This window comes from Pseudophryne corroboree, chromosome 2 (assembly GCF_028390025.1).
Source record: "Pseudophryne corroboree isolate aPseCor3 chromosome 2, aPseCor3.hap2, whole genome shotgun sequence".
NCBI lineage: Eukaryota > Metazoa > Chordata > Amphibia > Anura > Myobatrachidae > Pseudophryne > Pseudophryne corroboree.
In genome coordinates, this window is record NC_086445.1 from 535220243 (window position 1) to 535238965 (window position 18723).

The following is an 18723-nucleotide window of genomic DNA, read 5'->3' on the forward strand; positions in this document are numbered from 1 at the left end:
CGATACTCTGTACTAGGACACAGTTGGGATCAGTAATGCAGCCGGAGGTGTGACGCCCCCTGCTGCATTACCATATTAGTGTTATCGCTGCTGCTTCTATGTAAGCAGCAGCGACAGTTACTCCAAGCACATGTGAATGAGGGCCCTTGTGTATAATTTGTTATTGTATGTTATTGATTTTACAAATATAAACAGGATTATAATATCGATTCTGCACTTTCAATTGATTCTATGCACCACTAACCTCTCTGGATTGGTATCCAGAAACAGGGAATTTGCAATGGTGGGGTGTCTACATCTGGACCAGAGCCCTTCCCCTTCCCATTCCCCTCCTCAGGACATCCTGGTTAGTGCTGTACTATCTCTCTCTGCAAAACGTAATGTCCATGACACCCATAGAGGGAAACTAAATCCTTGGGCGAGCGGAGCGAGCCTGCAGCGAGCACACAAGGGTTTTGCTAGCACTCGACCCGCTGGCTGCCGGTTTTAAGTACTGATCCCATCACAGGGCTTGTAAAATGACTGTGTTTCAGTATTCTGTCAAAAGTCACACCCTGAAGTGGATACTATCTCATGCAGATGACATGGAAAACTAAAACGCTAGTATCTCATGATTATGGTTGGTAGATATAAACTCTTGTAGTTGCAAAAGATGATGCAGCAAGATAGAATGTTGGAAGGCTTTGCATGAATTATCACTCAAAATCAAATGTTAATACTGGTGCTTAGCTTGTATATAGTGCTGTGCAGTTTATTTTGTCTTGCACATGCTTGCCTTGGTACCGCTTGTACCTTTGTATTGAAATCCTGAATGCAGACTCCCTTCTGGACTTGATAGTTTCATCGTTGAGCCAGACAACTTTCTCTAGTGGATAAAAACAATATAAGAACAGCGCTCCAATCAGCCTGGGCTACTGAAATGTAATTACAAATATATCAATCACAATAAAATGGCATGGATTAAAAACTCACAATATAATGAATACTATAATAATATTAAATTCTTATAGAAATACATAAAAAATGGATAGCTTCACTTGTACATCTTCCTTTATTAATAACAGCTCAATTCTTGTGGAATTAATGCATAAAAATATCTGGTTCCCAAGAGTCCAATCAACAACCACAGACAATATTTAGAGATGTGCACCGACCTCTGTGTGTTGGTTTTAGTTTAGATTTGCCAAAACGGCCCTCATGTGTTTTGGATAATGTTTTTTTTTTTGTTCCTACAGTATTATTAACCTCAATAACATTAATTTCCAGTCAATTTTGACCACCTCACAGCTCACAATATTGTACACCAACATACTGTAGGCCAAAGGCTGGCTGGCTAACTAAGCAACAGAGCATCAACACAGACACATGAAAGGTCTTATTTCTGTTGAAAAATGTTTTGCAAATTAGTAATAACATAGTAACATAGTATCTAAGGTTGAAAAAAGACAATTGTCCATCGAGTTCAACCTATTTGTGGTCTCCTATGCACGATTATTTTGTAGAAAAATTTTGACTGAAGTTGATGACTGCCGTTACGTTTTACCCCTCTTTTTTTATAATAACCATAGTGCGTGATTATGCCCCGTAACCCTGGATATCCTTATCCATTAGGAATTTATCTAACCCATTCTTAAAGGTGTTGACTGAGTCTGCCATTACAACTTCCTCAGGCAGGGAATTCCAAACACGTATCGTCCTTACCTAAAAAAGCCTTTACGCCGTATTGTGCGGAATCTCCTCTCCTCTAACCTGAGCGAGTGTCCACGAGTTCTCTGTGTTAATCTAACCAAAAACAGGTCCTGCGCAAGATCTGTATAATGTCCCCTTATATATTTGTAAATGTTGATCATGTCCACTCTTAATCTCCTCTTTTCCAGTGTAAACCTGACTAGTCTTGCAAGCCTTTCCTCGTATTCCAGCGTCTCCATACCCTTAATTAGTTTGGTCGCCCGCCTTTGAACCTTTTCTAGCTCCAGGATATCCTTTTTGTAGTAAGGTGCCCAGAATTGTGCACAGTATTCAAGGTGTGGCCTCACAAGTGATTTATATAACGGGAGTATAATACTCTTGTCCCTAGCATCAATTCCCCGTTTTATGCATGCTAATATCTTATTAGCCTTCTTTGCTGCAGTCCTGCTTTGGGTACTACTGCTTAGTTTGCTATCTATGAGGACACCTAAGTCCTTTTCCAGTACAGAATCCCCTAATTTTACCCCATTTAGTAGGTAGGTGTTATTTTTGTTCTTGTTACCACAGTGCATTACCTTACACTTGTCTGTATTGAAGCGCATTCTCCATTTCGCTGCCCAAGCTTCTAATTTAATTAAGTTGTTCTGGAGCAAATCAGCATTCCCCTCCGCATTTATAACTTTACACAATTTGGTATCATCTGCAAAAATTGACACCATGCTCTCTAGACCTTCTGTTAGGTCGTTAATGAAAATATTGAACAATAGCGGTCCTAATACTGAGCCTTGCGGCACACCACTTAGCACTTCAGTTCAAGTTGAAAAAGATCCATTAACCACAATGCACTGCTCCCTATTATCTAACCAGTTTTTGACCCAAGTGCATATTGTGCTTCCTAGCCCTGATTCTTGTAGCTTGTAGATAAGTCTCATGTGGGGTACAGTGTGGAATGCTTTGGCATCCAAGATTACATCCACCTCTTTACCCTGATCTAGGTTTGCGCTTACTGTTTCATAAAAGCCAAGTAAATTGGTTTGACAGGATCTGTCCTTCATAAACCCATGTTGATTCCTTTTAATTACCTTATTGACTTCAAGGAACTTCTGAATACTATCTCTTAGAATACCTTCCAATACTTTTCCCACTATAGATGTAAGACTAACTGGTCTATAATTACCTGGTTCAGCTTTATTTCCCTTTTTGAATATAGGCACTGCTTCCGCTATACTCCAGTCTTTGGGAACCATACCTGATATTACTGAATCCTTAAAGATCAAAAATAGCGGTTTTGCAAGTACAGAGTGAAGCTCCATTAGAACCCTTGGGTGAATACCCTCGGGACCTGGTGACTTATTAATCTTTAAATGTTTTAATCGGTCACAGACTACTTCCTCGCATAAATAAGTACCTATCAGTGGGATATTCTCATTATTGAGATTATGTGTTAGTCCCTGAATTGGGTCCTCTCTAGTAAATACTGTTGAAAAAAACTCATTTAGTGTGTCCGCTATGTCATTATAATTTTTGCTTAAGACTCCCAACTTGTCTTTTAAAGGGCCTATACTCTCCTTCTTTAATCTCTTGCTATTAATGTATTTAAAGAATTTTTTGGGATTCGCTTTGCTTTCCTTTGCTACTAGTTTTTCAGTTTCTACTTTAGCCGCTCTTATTTCCTTTTTGCATATTTTGTTACATTCCTTATAGTGCTGAAATAACTCTGCTTCCCCGTCAGATTTGTATTTTTTAAATGCTCTCCTTTTCTTGCCCATAAGTTCCTTTATCTTTTTGTTAAGCCACATCGGTTTATGATTTTTATTCCTTTTTTTGCTGCTCGTAGGAAAAAATTTGAGTGTATTTTTAGCTAGCAGGAATTTTAGTACCTCCCATTTCTCTGTAGTATTTTTTCCTAAAAACAAACCTTCCCATTCAATATCCCTGAAAAATGCCTTCATCTTTTCAAAATTCGCTTTGCTAAAGTTTAGAGTCCTAGTTTAGCCAGTATAGGGCTGTTTATGAAAACTGATATTGAATGTGACCATATTGTGGTCACTGTTTCCTATGGGTTCCCCTACTATAATACCTGATACTAAATCCCCATTGTTTGTTAATACCAGGTCTAAGATTGCATTGTACCTAGTTGGTTCCTCAATTAGTTGAACTAAGTAGTTATCATTAAGTGTGTTTAAAAACATATTGCCCCTAGCAGTATCACATAAATCGTTTTTCCAGTTTATCTCTGGATAGTTAAAATCTCCCATCACTACTATGTCTCCTACTCCTGCTGCTCTTTCAATTTGCTTTAGTAACAATTCCTCATCAGATACGTTGATACCAGGCGGCCTATAGCATACAATAGAAACACAGAGGCGATCTCCCAGCGATGCTATAATATGTTCCAAATCCGTGTGTATTCCTGTTCCTCAAACAGAGAACATAATATATGACATGTCCATTAGTAGATATCAAATATTTCCACAGATGACTTTCCAAGGTCACTATCATTCAGTGACTGACCTGTACTAAATGAGATGCATTCCCATAAAGGTTTCTTTCACACTTCATATACCAACAGCCTTCTAACACACGGTCTATTAGTACCAGGCTTACCTTTATGGCATGCCCTATATACACTGAGAGGTATCTTTTTCCAGTCCTGGTTGACGTCTGGACTTCCGTCACCTCCACAGAAATGGCTCCAAATGACAGCAAGTGGTGAAAAAAGTATTTTTATTCCAAAAAAGAATTCTCCCACAACAATGCAGGATTAAAAGAATTAAAAACAACAAATAATAAAATACAAGAGGCACCCAATATTAAGAATAGCAGGGCCACTTCCAATGATACCAGGGGATGGACTAGGCAAAATGTTCCCAAATATGGGAGATTCAAAAAAGGGGGAGAAAAACAGATTACCCACAAAGTGTTGCCAACCACCATGGAAGAATATGGCCCTGGAGTCCTCCTTAAAATACCAACGCGTTTCGGATAAAATCCTTCCTCAGGGTATACAGTGGAAGTGACCCCCTAGTCCATTTATACCTATCTGGCTATGTCACATGTCTACCTTAGCCAATCAGGTTCCACTGTTCCTAAAAATGCATATAATCCCCACATGTTCATATATAAATCATTGGAGAATCTTACATTCATATTTATCACCACATTAAGCTGTCGATCTATTTCAATATCCCAAAAGATTTCGCATAAATTCATAATTTCATTTAATTGGTTGAATATAAAGTCCAAAATGGATCCTTGGATCTGTCAATTATTATGGGTAAACCTCCCATATGCGAAGTATTTGTATCCATGGTTTAGTAAGATCCGTCCGTCATGTGATCCTACATACTTCCGCCTTAGAGCCTCTTTCCTAGTTGTATACGTAGGTCTCCATGGAGACCGCACGTCTCCTCTCCCCGCCGTCTCCGGCGTGTAGCGGCCGGAAACGTCCGTCACATGACTCGTCCTACTTCCGGTGGTTGAACCGCAAGGCGGAAGTCCAATTTCGCCGCACTGAGCCGCATAATGTTGGTCTCCTCCCTCCGTACATAGTTTGCATAGGGGAATAAAAGCAAATATCAGTATTCTCATTCCTCCACACAATAATCATATTAATATTAAAAATATTGCATGGTTACAGCGTTTTTTTACATTCATACTTTATTTTTATATATATGTACTATTAATGGTTTTTAAAACACCATAACATCTTTCCTTCTCTTATATATTCCTGCTAATAGAATGTAATACCAACCAATAATATCTTAGATTCCTAGATGGTCAATTTTTACACATCCAACACTATAATAAACAGTACCCTTTTATCCCTTAAATCGGCTGGACCAGAGGCAGATCACAGAAACCACTTAGTCTCAAAATCCAAATTGAGACCTTTTGGATACAGTGTTCTTAATTCATAGATCTTTCTCATTTCTGCCCTCGCTAGTCGCTCTTCTTCATCATTTTTACGCCAATTGGGAAGGATGCTCATAATGGCACAAAAGCTCACCAGGTGTTTGATATTACATTGGTGTGAGTTCTTAAAGTGTTGAGACACACTGTGTGTCTCTAAACCTGATCACAGCAATAGGGGAATTACATTTGTTACAGACTTTAATAGTCAACACAAACAGATTGAAAAAATTTTGAGACAACACTGGGATATTCTAATTAGAGACCCCATGTTAAAAGAACATATATCGATCCGACCCAGCTTTATATATAGAAAGGCAAAAAGTTTAAAACAGAATGTCGTTAGTAGTGTAGTGGCTGCTCCAATAATGCAAACCAGGGTTAGATCTAAAGGTTTTTATAGATGCGGCATGTGCATCATGTGTCGGAATTGCAAGGGGAATGGAAGTAAAATAACGGAATATAAATCCACACAAACCAATACAGTATACCCAATCAAACAATTCTTGACCTGTTCCACAAAAAATTGTGTATATCTATTAGAATGTGAGTGTGGTTCACAATATGTAGGACGTACCACGAGGGCCCTCAAGGTGAGGATGGCGGAACACGTCCGAAATATTAAAAAAGGTTTAGAGACACACAGTGTGTCTCAACACTTTAAGAACTCACACCAATGTAATATCAAACACCTGGTGAGCTTTTGTGCCATTATGAGCATCCTTCCCAATTGGCGTAAAAATGATGAAGAAGAGCGACTAGCGAGGGCAGAAATGAGAAAGATCTATGAATTAAGAACACTGTATCCAAAAGGTCTCAATTTGGATTTTGAGACTAAGTGGTTTCTGTGATCTGCCTCTGGTCCAGCCGATTTAAGGGATAAAAGGGTACTGTTTATTATAGTGTTGGATGTGTAAAAATTGACCATCTAGGAATCTAAGATATTATTGGTTGGTATTACATTCTATTAGCAGGAATATATAAGAGAAGGAAAGATGTTATGGTGTTTTAAAAACCATTAATAGTACATATATATAAAAATAAAGTATGAATGTAAAAAAACGCTGTAACCATGCAATATTTTTAATATTAATATGATTATTGTGTGGAGGAATGAGAATACTGATATTTGCTTTTATTCCCCTATGCAAACTATGTACGGAGGGAGGAGACCAACATTATGCGGCTCAGTGCGGCGAAATTGGACTTCCGCCTTGCGGTTCAACCACCGGAAGTAGGACGAGTCATGTGACGGACGTTTCCGGCCGCTACACGCCGGAGACGGCGGGGAGAGGAGACGTGCGGTCTCCATGGAGACCTACGTATACAACTAGGAAAGAGGCTCTAAGGCGGAAGTATGTAGGATCACATGACGGACGGATCTTACTAAACCATGGATACAAATACTTCGCATATGGGAGGTTTACCCATAATAATTGACAGATCCAAGGATCCATTTTGGACTTTATATTCAACCAATTAAATGAAATTATGAATTTATGCGAAATCTTTTGGGATATTGAAATAGATCGACAGCTTAATGTGGTGATAAATATGAATGTAAGATTCTCCAATGATTTATATATGAACATGTGGGGATTATATGCATTTTTAGGAACAGTGGAACCTGATTGGCTAAGGTAGACATGTGACATAGCCAGATAGGTATAAATGGACTAGGGGGTCACTTCCACTGTATACCCTGAGGAAGGATTTTATCCGAAACGCGTTGGTATTTTAAGGAGGACTCCAGGGCCATATTCTTCCATGGTGGTTGGCAACACTTTGTGGGTAATCTGTTTTTCTCCCCCTTTTTTGAATCTCCCATATTTGGGAACATTTTGCCTAGTCCATCCCCTGGTATCATTGGAAGTGGCCCTGCTATTCTTAATATTGGGTGCCTCTTGTATTTTATTATTTGTTGTTTTTAATTCTTTTAATCCTGCATTGTTGTGGGAGAATTCTTTTTTGGAATAAAAATACTTTTTTCACCACTTGCTGTCATTTGGAGCCATTTCTGTGGAGGTGACGGAAGTCCAGACGTCAACCAGGACTGGAAAAAGATACCTTTCAGTGTATATAGGGCATGCCATAAAGGTAAGCCTGGTACTAATAGACCGTGTGTTAGAAGGCTGTTGGTATATGAAGTGTGAAAGAAACCTTTATGGGAATGCATCTCATTTAGTACAGGTCAGTCACTGAATGATAGTGACCTTGGAAAGTCATCTGTGGAAATATTTGATATCTACTAATGGACATGTCATATATTATGTTCTCTGTTTGAGGAACAGGAATACACACGGATTTGGAACATATTAGAGCATCGCTGGGAGATCGCCTCTGTGTTTCTATTGTGTCTATAAGAGGAGTGGTGCTCCTTTTTGGTGATCTGCCGAGTTGAAGCTAGGGCGCAAGTTACTTTTTACACATTTTTTAATTCGGCCTATAGCATACACCCAATACTAACTTCTTTATTCCTTTTTCCCCGGATGCAATTTCTACCCATAATGTCTCGACAGTGTCTATAGTCCCCTCCTGAATATCTTCCTGTATATCAGGTTTTAAAAACGGCTTTACGTAAAGACACACCCCTCCACCCTTTTTATTTAGTCTGTCTCTCCTAAACAGTGTATAGCCCTCTAGATTGACTGTCCAATCATGAGATCCGTCCCACCAAGTTTCAGTAATGCCTATAATATCATACTGTTTGCTTGCTGCAAGTATTTCTAGTTCGCCCTTTTTACCAGTAATGCTTCTAGCGTTTACATACAGTACATACAACTAAGATAAGTATTTTCCCTTGCGTTAGGGATATCTTTCACCTTATGTAGCAATGATGACCTGTAATCGTCATTGGTTAGTGCTTTGGTAAAATCTCTTTTAGTACCCATGTTAGTAACCTTATCGCCTGCTCTTACCCTCCCCCCAACTTCTCCCCCATTTCGTTTACTACCGCCATCCCCACTATTCTCACTGCATGACCCGTAGTTTCTAGCTAAACCCTCCCCCCAGGCTCCTAGTTTAAAATCTCCTCCAACCTTCTAACCATCCTTCCCCCCAGCACCGCTGCCCCCTCCTCAGTCAGGTGCAATCCGTCACGACAAAAGAGATGGCACCTGACTGAGAAGTCCGCCCAGTGTTCCAGGAACACAAACCCCTCTTTCCTGCAGCAATCCCTAAGCCACACATTTACCTCCCTAATCTCCCTCTGCCTCCCTGGACTAGCGCGTGGCACGGGTAATATTTCAGAGAATATTACCTTAGATATCCTTGCCTTAAGTTTCTTTCCTAAGTCCCTATAGTCTTTCTTAAGGACATCCCACCTTCCGCTAACTTTGTCATTGGTGCCAATGTGCACCAAGACCGCCGGGTCTTTCCCAGCCCCTTCCAACAATCTGTCTACCCGGTCCGCGATGTGCCGTACCCAAGCACCCGGGAGACAACAGACTGTACGGCGATCACGGTCCCAGTAGCAGATTGCCCTATCTGCCTTCCTGATGATAGAATCCCCTACCACCACCATCTGACTAGGTACCTCACTATCTTTTATCCCAACTGCGCCAGAGGGACCGCTCCTCTGGATGCTAGAGGTAGCAGTCTCCTCCAGCACCGTCATTTCTTCACTATCATCCTCCGATTCCTCGTCCAGTCGGGCAAATTTGTTCGGGTTTGATAGTTCAGAGATGTCGAGCCTCCCCCTCTTTTTCTTCCTTTTAACTGTGACCCAGCTGGCTACCTGATCATCATCCTCTTCTACCAGTGACCCCTCCCGCAACTCCTCCACCGTTCTGTCTAAACTTCGCTCGAGATTGTGAATCTCCCACAGTCGCGTAACGGTTTGCTCTAGATCAGTTACCTGGGCTTCCAGGGCAACCGTTCGCATACACCTCGTGCAGATGTAATCACACTGGGCCGGTAGCTCCAGGTGTGCATACATCTTGCACGACATGCATGAGTGAGGTCCCCAATCACAGCCCCTCCCATATTGTTTGTAAAGTCTAACTCCCTGTTACTCTCAAAGAAAAGAAGCAAAAAGAAAAAGTAGAAGACAAACAATCTCACTTATACAATAATTAAGCTGGCTTATACATATCTATCTTTGTGCGGTTCTTGGTCCTTCACTTTTATGCAGCCGTAGTACTCTCTCCTGCGGCACCGATACTCCACTTTGCAGTTGCAGTTGTTCCAGCTCACTGCACCTCCTTTTCACTTGGCTTACAGCTCCTGCTAAAAAAAAAAAAAATGCCCCTCACCCACGCACAATCACTGCCCCTCTGCTACTCCAAGCAAGAGACCCTCTCACTCACTCACAAGGTCAGCCCTTGCAGCCTCACCAGAAGTTTAATAGTACTGCAAATATGTGTGTTCCTGATTGTGTATTATATAACTCACCTTTTTCTGTATTATAACTCACCTTTTGCTGTTACCAACTCACACTTACAAATCCAAGCAGCACTTTAAAATACAAGCCCTAACAATGAGCAAGCTCCAATTAGTCTAAACACTGATTATATAGGCTCAGCCAGCTGCTTTAGTCAGCCCCTCCTCCTCCTGATTACTCACACCTGATTCAACCCCCTCCCCCTGGCTTTCTCCTCACACTTTTTTTTTCCCTCCAAAAAAAAAAAACCCAGTACAGGTACAAACAAACAAAAAAAAACAGTATAGATACAAACAATCAGATTCAGATTAACTTTCTCTCACAATATTACTATCTCTATATGGATAGACAGAGAATAATCAGAACTCACCTTTTGCTGTTACCATCTCACACTTACAAATCCAAGCAGCACTTTAAAATACAAGCCCTTACAATGAGCAAGTAATATATTAGCATTGCTCAAAAGTAGTAGTAGTTAACTAACACCAAAGAAAAATAACCTAAACATGTGTAAAATAGCAACAGTAGATGTGGATGCCCCAAACACAAGTGCCTATTCTCAGTTGCCAATCTGTACCTGCCTTCTGAGGGCCCTGGCGCTCTGTGACCATGTAAAATCCCCATCAATCAGCCTTTTCGTTGAGCAGTTCCCAAAACTGGATACAGTGTGGAACTGCTCAACGAAACTAGATGCAGTGTGGAATACAGGAAGCAGTTGGCTTCCCGATGGACGGGATCCCGGTGGTTGATATACCGATGCTGGGATCCCAGAGTAGGATGCAATCCCAGCTTGTACATGCCAACGCCATATGGGATACCGGCGTCACAATGCCGACAGCTGGCATCCCAATCATCCTGACAGTGGGACGTCCTGCCATGCGGCTGGGAGGTGGGGGGAAGGGGTAGAGATTAGGTTTAGGCAGGAGAAGGGGTGGAGGTTGGGTTAGGGAGCAGGGCCGGAAAGGTTAAGGTTAGGGATCAGGGAGGGAGGGTTCGGTTTAGGCACATAGAAGGGAAGGTTAGTGTTAGGCATCAAGTGGGGGAGGGATAGGTTTAGCAAGCAGGGAAGGGAGGGATAGCGTTAGGCACCACCCGGGGGGTTAGGGTTAGGCACCACTGGGGGATGGGGGTTAGATTTAGGCACCCACAAGGGAGGGATAGGGTAGGGGGAATGGGAGGATTATGGTACTTTATATGTGGCTGTCTGGATTCTGATGAGCGGGATGCCGTACATTGGGAAACCGAGATGAGCGCCGGAAATTTTTCGGGTTTTGTGTTTTGGTTTTGGGTTCGGTTCCGCGGCCGTGTTTTGGGTTCGACCGCGTTTTGGCAAAACCTCACAGAATTTTTTTTGTCGGATTCGGGTGTGTTTTGGATTCGGGTGTTTTTTTTAAAAAACCCTAAAAAACAGCTTAAATCATAGAATTTGGGGGTCATTTTGATCCAAAAGTATTATTAACCTCAAAAACCATAATTTACACTCATTTTCAGTCTATTCTGAATACCTCACACCTCACAATATTATTTTTAGTCCTAAAATTTGCACCGAGGTCGCTGTGTGAGTAAGATAAGCGACCCTAGTGGCCGACACAAACACCGTGCCCATCTAGGAGTGGCACTGCAGTGTCACGCAGGATGTCCCTTCCAAAAAACCCTCCCCAAACAGCACATGACGCAAAGAAAAAAAGAGGCGCAATGAGGTAGCTGACTGTGTGAGTAAGATAAGCGACCCTAGTGGCCGACACAAACACCGGGCCCATCTAGGAGTGGCACTGCAGTGTCACGCAGGATGTCCCTTCCAAAAAACCCTCCCCAAACAGCACATGACGCAAAGAAAAAAAGAGGCGCAATGAGGTAGCTGACTGTGTGAGTAAGATAAGCGACCCTAGTGGCCGACACAAACACCGGGCCCATCTAGGAGTGGCACTGCAGTGTCACGCAGGATGGCCCTTCCAAAAAACCCTCCCCAAACAGCACATGACGCAAAGAAAAAAAGAGGCGCAATGAGGTAGCTGACTGTGTGAGTAAGATAAGCGACCCTAGTGGCCGACACAAACACCGGGCCCATCTAGGAGTGGCACTGCAGTGTCACGCAGGATGGCCCTTCCAAAAAACCCTCCCCAAACAGCACATGACGCAAAGAAAAAAAGAGGCGCAATGAGGTAGCTGACTGTGTGAGTAAGATAAGCGACCCTAGTGGCCGACACAAACACCGGGCCCATCTAGGAGTGGCACTGCAGTGTCACGCAGGATGGCCCTTCCAAAAAACCCTCCCCAAACAGCACATGACGCAAAGAAAAATAAAAGAAAAAAGAGGTGCAAGATGGAATTGTCCTTGGGCCCTCCCACCCACCCTTATGTTGTATAAACAGGACATGCACACTTTAACCAATCCATCATTTCAGTGACAGGGTCTGCCACACGACTGTGACTGATATGACGGGTTGGTTTGGACCCCCCCCAAAAAAGAAGCAATTAATCTCTCCTTGCACAAACTGGCTCTACAGAGGCAAGATGTCCACCTCATCATCATCCTCCGATATATCACCGTGTACATCCCCCTCCTCACAGATTATCAATTCGTCCCCACTGGAATCCACCATCTCAGCTCCCTGTGTACTTTGTGGAGGCAATTGCTGCTGGTCAATGTCTCCGCGGAGGAATTGATTATAATTCATTTTAATGAACATCATCTTCTCCACATTTTCTGGATGTAACCTCGTACGCCGATTGCTGACAAGGTGAGCGGCGGCACTAAACACTCTTTCGGAGTACACACTTGTGGGAGGGCAACTTAGGTAGAATAAAGCCAGTTTGTGCAAGGGCCTCCAAATTGCCTCTTTTTCCTGCCAGTATAAGTACGGACTGTGTGACGTGCCTACTTGGATGTGGTCACTCATATAATCCTCCACCATTCTTTCAATGTTGAGAGAATCATATGCAGTGACAGTAGACGACATGTCCGTAATCGTTGTCAGGTCCTTCAGTCCGGACCAGATGTCAGCATCAGCAGTCGCTCCAGACTGCCCTGCATCACCGCCAGCGGGTGGGCTCGGAATTCTGAGCCTTTTCCTCGCACCCCCAGTTGCGGGAGAATGTGAAGGAGGAGATGTTGACAGGTCGCGTTCCGCTTGACTTGACAATTTTCTCACCAGCAGGTCTTTCAACCCCAGCAGACTTGTATCTGCCGGAAAGAGAGATCCAAGGTAGGTTTTAAATCTAGGATCGAGCACGGTGGCCAAAATGTAGTGCTCTGATTTCAACAGATTGACCACCCGTGAATCCTTGTTAAGCGAATTAAGGGCTCCATCCACAAGTCCCACATGCCTAGCGGAATCGCTCCGTGTTAGCTCCTCCTTCAATGTCTCCAGCTTCTTCTGCAAAAGCCTGATAAGGGGAATGACCTGACTCAGGCTGGCAGTGTCTGAACTGACTTCACGTGTGGCAAGTTCAAAGGGCATCAGAACCTTGCACAACGTTGAAATCATTCTCCACTGCACTTGAGACAGGTGCATTCCACCTCCTATATCGTGCTCAATTGTATAGGCTTGAATGGCCTTTTGCTGCTCCTCCAACCTCTGAAGCATATAGAGTGTTGAATTCTACCTCGTTACCACTTCTTGCTTCAGATGATGGCAGGGCAGGTTCAGTAGTTTTTGGTGGTGCTCCAGTCTTCTGTACGTGGTGCCTGTACGCCGAAAGTGTCCCGCAATTCTTCTGGCCACCGACAGCATCTCTTGCACGCCCCTGTCGTTTTTTAAAAATTCTGCACCACCAAATTCAAGGTATGTGCAAAACATGGGACGTGCTGGAATTTGCCCATATTTAATGCACACACAATATTGCTGGCGTTGTCCGATGCCACAAATCCACAGGAGAGTCCAATTGGGGTAAGCCATTCTGCGATGATCTTCCTCAGTTGCCGTAAGAGGTTTTTAGCTGTGTGCGTATTCTGGAAAGCGGTGATACAAAGCGTAGCCTGCCTAGGAAAGAGTTGGCGTTTGCGAGATGCTGCTACTGGTGCCGCCGCTGCTGTTCTTGCGGCGGGAGTCCATACATCTACCCAGTGGGCTGTCACAGTCATATAGTCCTGACCCTGCCCTGCTCCACTTGTCCACATGTCCGTGGTTAAGTGGACATTTGGTACAACTGCATTTTTTAGGACACTGGTGAGTCTTTTTCTGACGTCCGTGTACATTCTCGGTATCGCCTGCCTACAGAAGTGGAACCTAGATGGTATTTGGTAACGGGGGCACACTGCCTCAATAAATTGTCTAGTTCCCTGTGAACTAACGGCGGATACCGGACGCACGTCTAACACCAACATAGTTGTCAAGGCCTCAGTTATCCGCTTTGCAGCAGGATGACTGCTGTGATATTTCATCTTCCTCGCAAAGGACTGTTGGACAGTCAATTGCTTACTGGAAGTAGTACAAGTGGGCTTACGACTTCCCCTCTGGGATGACCATCGACTCCCAGCAGCAACAACAGCAGCGCCAGCAGCAGTAGGCGTTACACGCAAGGATGCATCGGAGGAATCCCAGGCAGGAGAGGACTCGTCAGAATTGCCAGTGACATGGCCTGCAGGACTATTGGCATTCCTGGGGAAGGAGGAAATTGACACTGAGGGAGTTGGTGGGGTGGTTTGCGTGAGCTTGGTTACAAGAGGAAGGGATTTACTGGTCAGTGGACTGCTTCCGCTGTCGCCCAAAGTTTTTGAACTTGTCACTGACTTATTATGAATGCGCTGCAGGTGACGTATAAGGGAGGATGTTCCGAGGTGGTTAACGTCCTTACCCCTACTTATTACAGCTTGACAAAGGGAACACACGGCTTGACAAATGTTGTCCGCATTTCTGGTGAAATACTTCCACACCGAAGAGCTGATTTTTTTGGTATTTTCACCAGGCATGTCAACGGCCATATTCCTTCCACGGACAACAGGTGTCTCCCCGGGTGCCTGACTTAAACAAACCACCTCACCATCAGAATCCTCCTGGTCAATTTCCTCCCCAGCGCCAGCAACACCCATATCCTCCTCATCCTGGTGTACTTCAACACTGACATCTTCAATCTGACTATCAGGAACTGGACTGCGGGTGCTCCTTCCAGCACTTGCAGGGGGCGTGCAAATGGTGGAAGGCGCATGCTCTTCACGTCCAGTGTTGGGAAGGTCAGGCATCGCAACCGACACAATTGGACTCTCCTTGTGGATTTGGGATTTCGAAGAACGCACAGTTCATTGCGGTGCTTTTGACAGCTTGAGTCTTTTCAGTTTTCTAGCGAGAGGCTGAGTGCTTCCATCCTCATGTGAAGCTGAACCACTAGCCTTGAACATAGGCCAGGGCCTCAGCCGTTCCTTGCCACTCCGTGTGGTAAATGGCATATTGGCAAGTTTACGCTTCTCCTCCGACAATTTTATTTTAGGTTTTGGAGTCCTTTTTTTACTGATATTTGGTGTTTTGGATTTGACATGCTCTGTACTATGACATTGGGCATCGGCCTTGGCAGACGACGTTGCTGGCATTTCATCGTCTCGGCCATGACTAGTGGCAGCAGCTTCAGCACGAGGTGAAAGTGGATCTTGATCTTTCCCTAATTTTGGAACCTCAACATTTTTGTTCTCCATATTTTAATAGGCACAACTAAAAGGCACCTCAGGTAAACAATGGAGATGGATGGATACTAGTATACAATTATGGATGGACTGCCGAGTGCCGACACAGAGGTAGCTACAGCCGTGGACTATTGTACTGTACTGTGTCTGCTGCTAATATAGACTGGATGATAATGAGATGTAGTATGTATGTATAAAGAAGAAAGAAAAAAAAACCACGGGTAGGTGGTATACAATTATGGATGGACAGCCGAGTGCCGACACAGAGGTAGCTACAGCCGTGGACTACCGTACTGTGTCTGCTGCTAATATAGACTGGTTGATAATGAGATGTAGTATGTATAAAGAAGAAAGAAAAAAAAAACCACGGGTAGGTGGTATACAATTATGGACGGACTGCCGAGTGCCGACACAGAGGTAGCTACAGCCGTGGACTACCGTACTGTGTCTGCTGCTAATATAGACTGGTTGATAATGAGATGTAGTATGTATAAAGAAGAAAGAAAAAAAAAAACACGGGTAGGTGGTATACAATTATGGACGGACTGCCGAGTGCCGACACAGAGGTAGCTACAGCCATGGACTACCGTACTGTACTGTGTCTGCTGCTAATATAGACTGGATGATAATGAGATGTAGTATGTATAAAGAAGAAAGAAAAAAAAACCACGGGTAGGTGGTATACAATTATGGACGGACTGCCGAGTGCCGACACAGAGGTAGCTACAGCCGTGGACTACCGTACTGTACTGTGTCTGCTGCTAATATAGACTGGTTGATAAAGAGATGTAGTATGTATGTATAAAGAAGAAAGAAAAAAAAACCACGGGTAGGTGGTATACAATTATGGATGGACTGCCGAGTGCCGACACAGAGGTAGCTACAGCCGTGGACTACTGTACTGTGTCTGCTGCTAATATAGACTGGTTGATAAAGAGATGTAGTATGTATGTATAAAGAAGAAAGAAAAAAAAACCACGGGTAGGTGGTATACAATTATGGACGGACTGCCGAGTGCCGACACAGAGGTAGCTACAGCCATGGACTACCGTACTGTACTGTGTCTGCTGCTAATATAGACTGGTTGATAAAGAGATGTAGTATGTATGTATAAAGAAGAAAGAAAAAAAACCACGGGTAGGTGGTATACAATTATGGATGGACTGCCGAGTGCCGACACAGAGGTAGCTACAGCCGTGGACTACTGTACTGTGTCTGCTGCTAATATAGACTGGTTGATAAAGAGATGTAGTATGTATGTATAAAGAAGAAAGAAAAAAAAAACACGGGTAGGTGGTATACAATTATGGATGGACTGCCGAGTGCCGACACAGAGGTAGCTACAGCCGTGGACTACTGTACTGTGTCTGCTGCTAATATAGACTGGTTGATAAAGAGATGTAGTATGTATGTATAAAGAAGAAAGAAAAAAAAACCACGGGTAGGTGGTATACAATTATGGACGGACTGCCGAGTGCCGACACAGAGGTAGCTACAGCCGTGGACTACCGTACTGTACTGTGTCTGGTGCTAATATAGACTGGTTGATAAAGAGATGTAGTATGTATGTATAAAGAAGAAAGAAAAAAAAACCACGGGTAGGTGGTATACAATTATGGATGGACTGCCGAGTGCCGACACAGAGGTAGCTACAGCCGTGGACTACTGTACTGTGTCTGCTGCTAATATAGACTGGTTGATAAAGAGATGTAGTATGTATGTATAAAGAAGAAAGAAAAAAAAACCACGGGTAGGTGGTATACAATTATGGATGGACTGCCGAGTGCCGACACAGAGGTAGCTACAGCCGTGGACTACCGTACTGTGTCTGCTGCTAATATAGACTGGTTGATAATGAGATGTAGTATGTATAAAGAAGAAAGAAAAAAAAAACACGGGTAGGTGGTATACAATTATGGACGGACTGCCGAGTGCCGACACAGAGGTAGCTACAGCCGTGGACTACCGTACTGTGTCTGCTGCTAATATAGACTGGTTGATAATGAGATGTAGTATGTATAAAGAAGAAAAAAAAAAAAACCACGGGTAGGTGGTATACAATTATGGACGGACTGCCGAGTGCCGACACAGAGGTAGCTACAGCCGTGGACTACCGTACTGTGTCTGCTGCTAATATAGACTGGTTGATAATGAGATGTAGTATGTATAAAGAAGAAAGAAAAAAAAAAACACGGGTAGGTGGTATACAATTATGGACGGACTGCCGAGTGCCGACACAGAGGTAGCTACAGCCGTGGACTACCGTACTGTACTGTGTCTGCTGCTAATATAGACTGGTTGATAAAGAGATGTAGTATGTATGTATAAAGAAGAAAGAAAAAAAAACCACGGGTAGGTGGTATACAATTATGGATGGACTGCCGAGTGCCGACACAGAGGTAGCTACAGCCGTGGACTACTGTACTGTGTCTGCTGCTAATATAGACTGGTTGATAAAGAGATGTAGTATGTATGTATAAAGAAGAAAGAAAAAAAAACCACGGGTAGGTGGTATACAATTATGGACGGACTGCCGAGTGCCGACACAGAGGTAGCTACAGCCGTGGACTACCGTACTGTACTGTGTCTGCTGCTAATATAGACTGGTTGATAAAGAGATGTAGTATGTATGTATAAAGAAGAAAGAAAAAAAAACCACGGGTAGGTGGTATACAATTATGGATGGACTGCCGAGTGCCGACACAGAGGTAGCTACAGCCGTGAACTACCGTACTGTGTCTGCTGCGACTGGATGATAAATAATGATATAAAAAATATATATATATCACTACTGCAGCCGGACAGGTATATATTATATAATGACGGACCTGCTGGACACTGTCTGTCAGCAGAATGAGTTTTTTATAGAATAAAAAAAAAAACACCACACAAGTCACACGACGAGTGTTTAACTTTTTCAGGCAATCACAATATAGTATACTACTAGCTATACTGGTGGTCAGTGTGGTCAGGTCACTGGTCAGTCACACTGGCAGTGGCACTCCTGCAGCAAAAGTGTGCACTGTTTAATTTTAATAATATGTACTCCTGGCTCCTGCTATAACCTATAACTGGCACTGCTCCCCAGTCTCCCCCACAATTATAAGCTGTGTGAGCACAGTCA

General features: G+C 43.3%; 1 long non-coding RNA gene across 1 annotated transcript in view; it reads right to left on the reverse strand.

Annotated features, from left to right (window-relative positions):
• The window catches only part of LOC135050939 (uncharacterized), a 119262-nt gene that overhangs the window by 87903 nt on the left and 12636 nt on the right, over positions 1–18723 (reverse strand). Inside the window, exon 2 of the long non-coding RNA XR_010241935.1 lies at positions 793–865. This is a non-coding gene — a long non-coding RNA (uncharacterized LOC135050939). The remainder of the gene's footprint in view (positions 1–792; positions 866–18723) is intronic.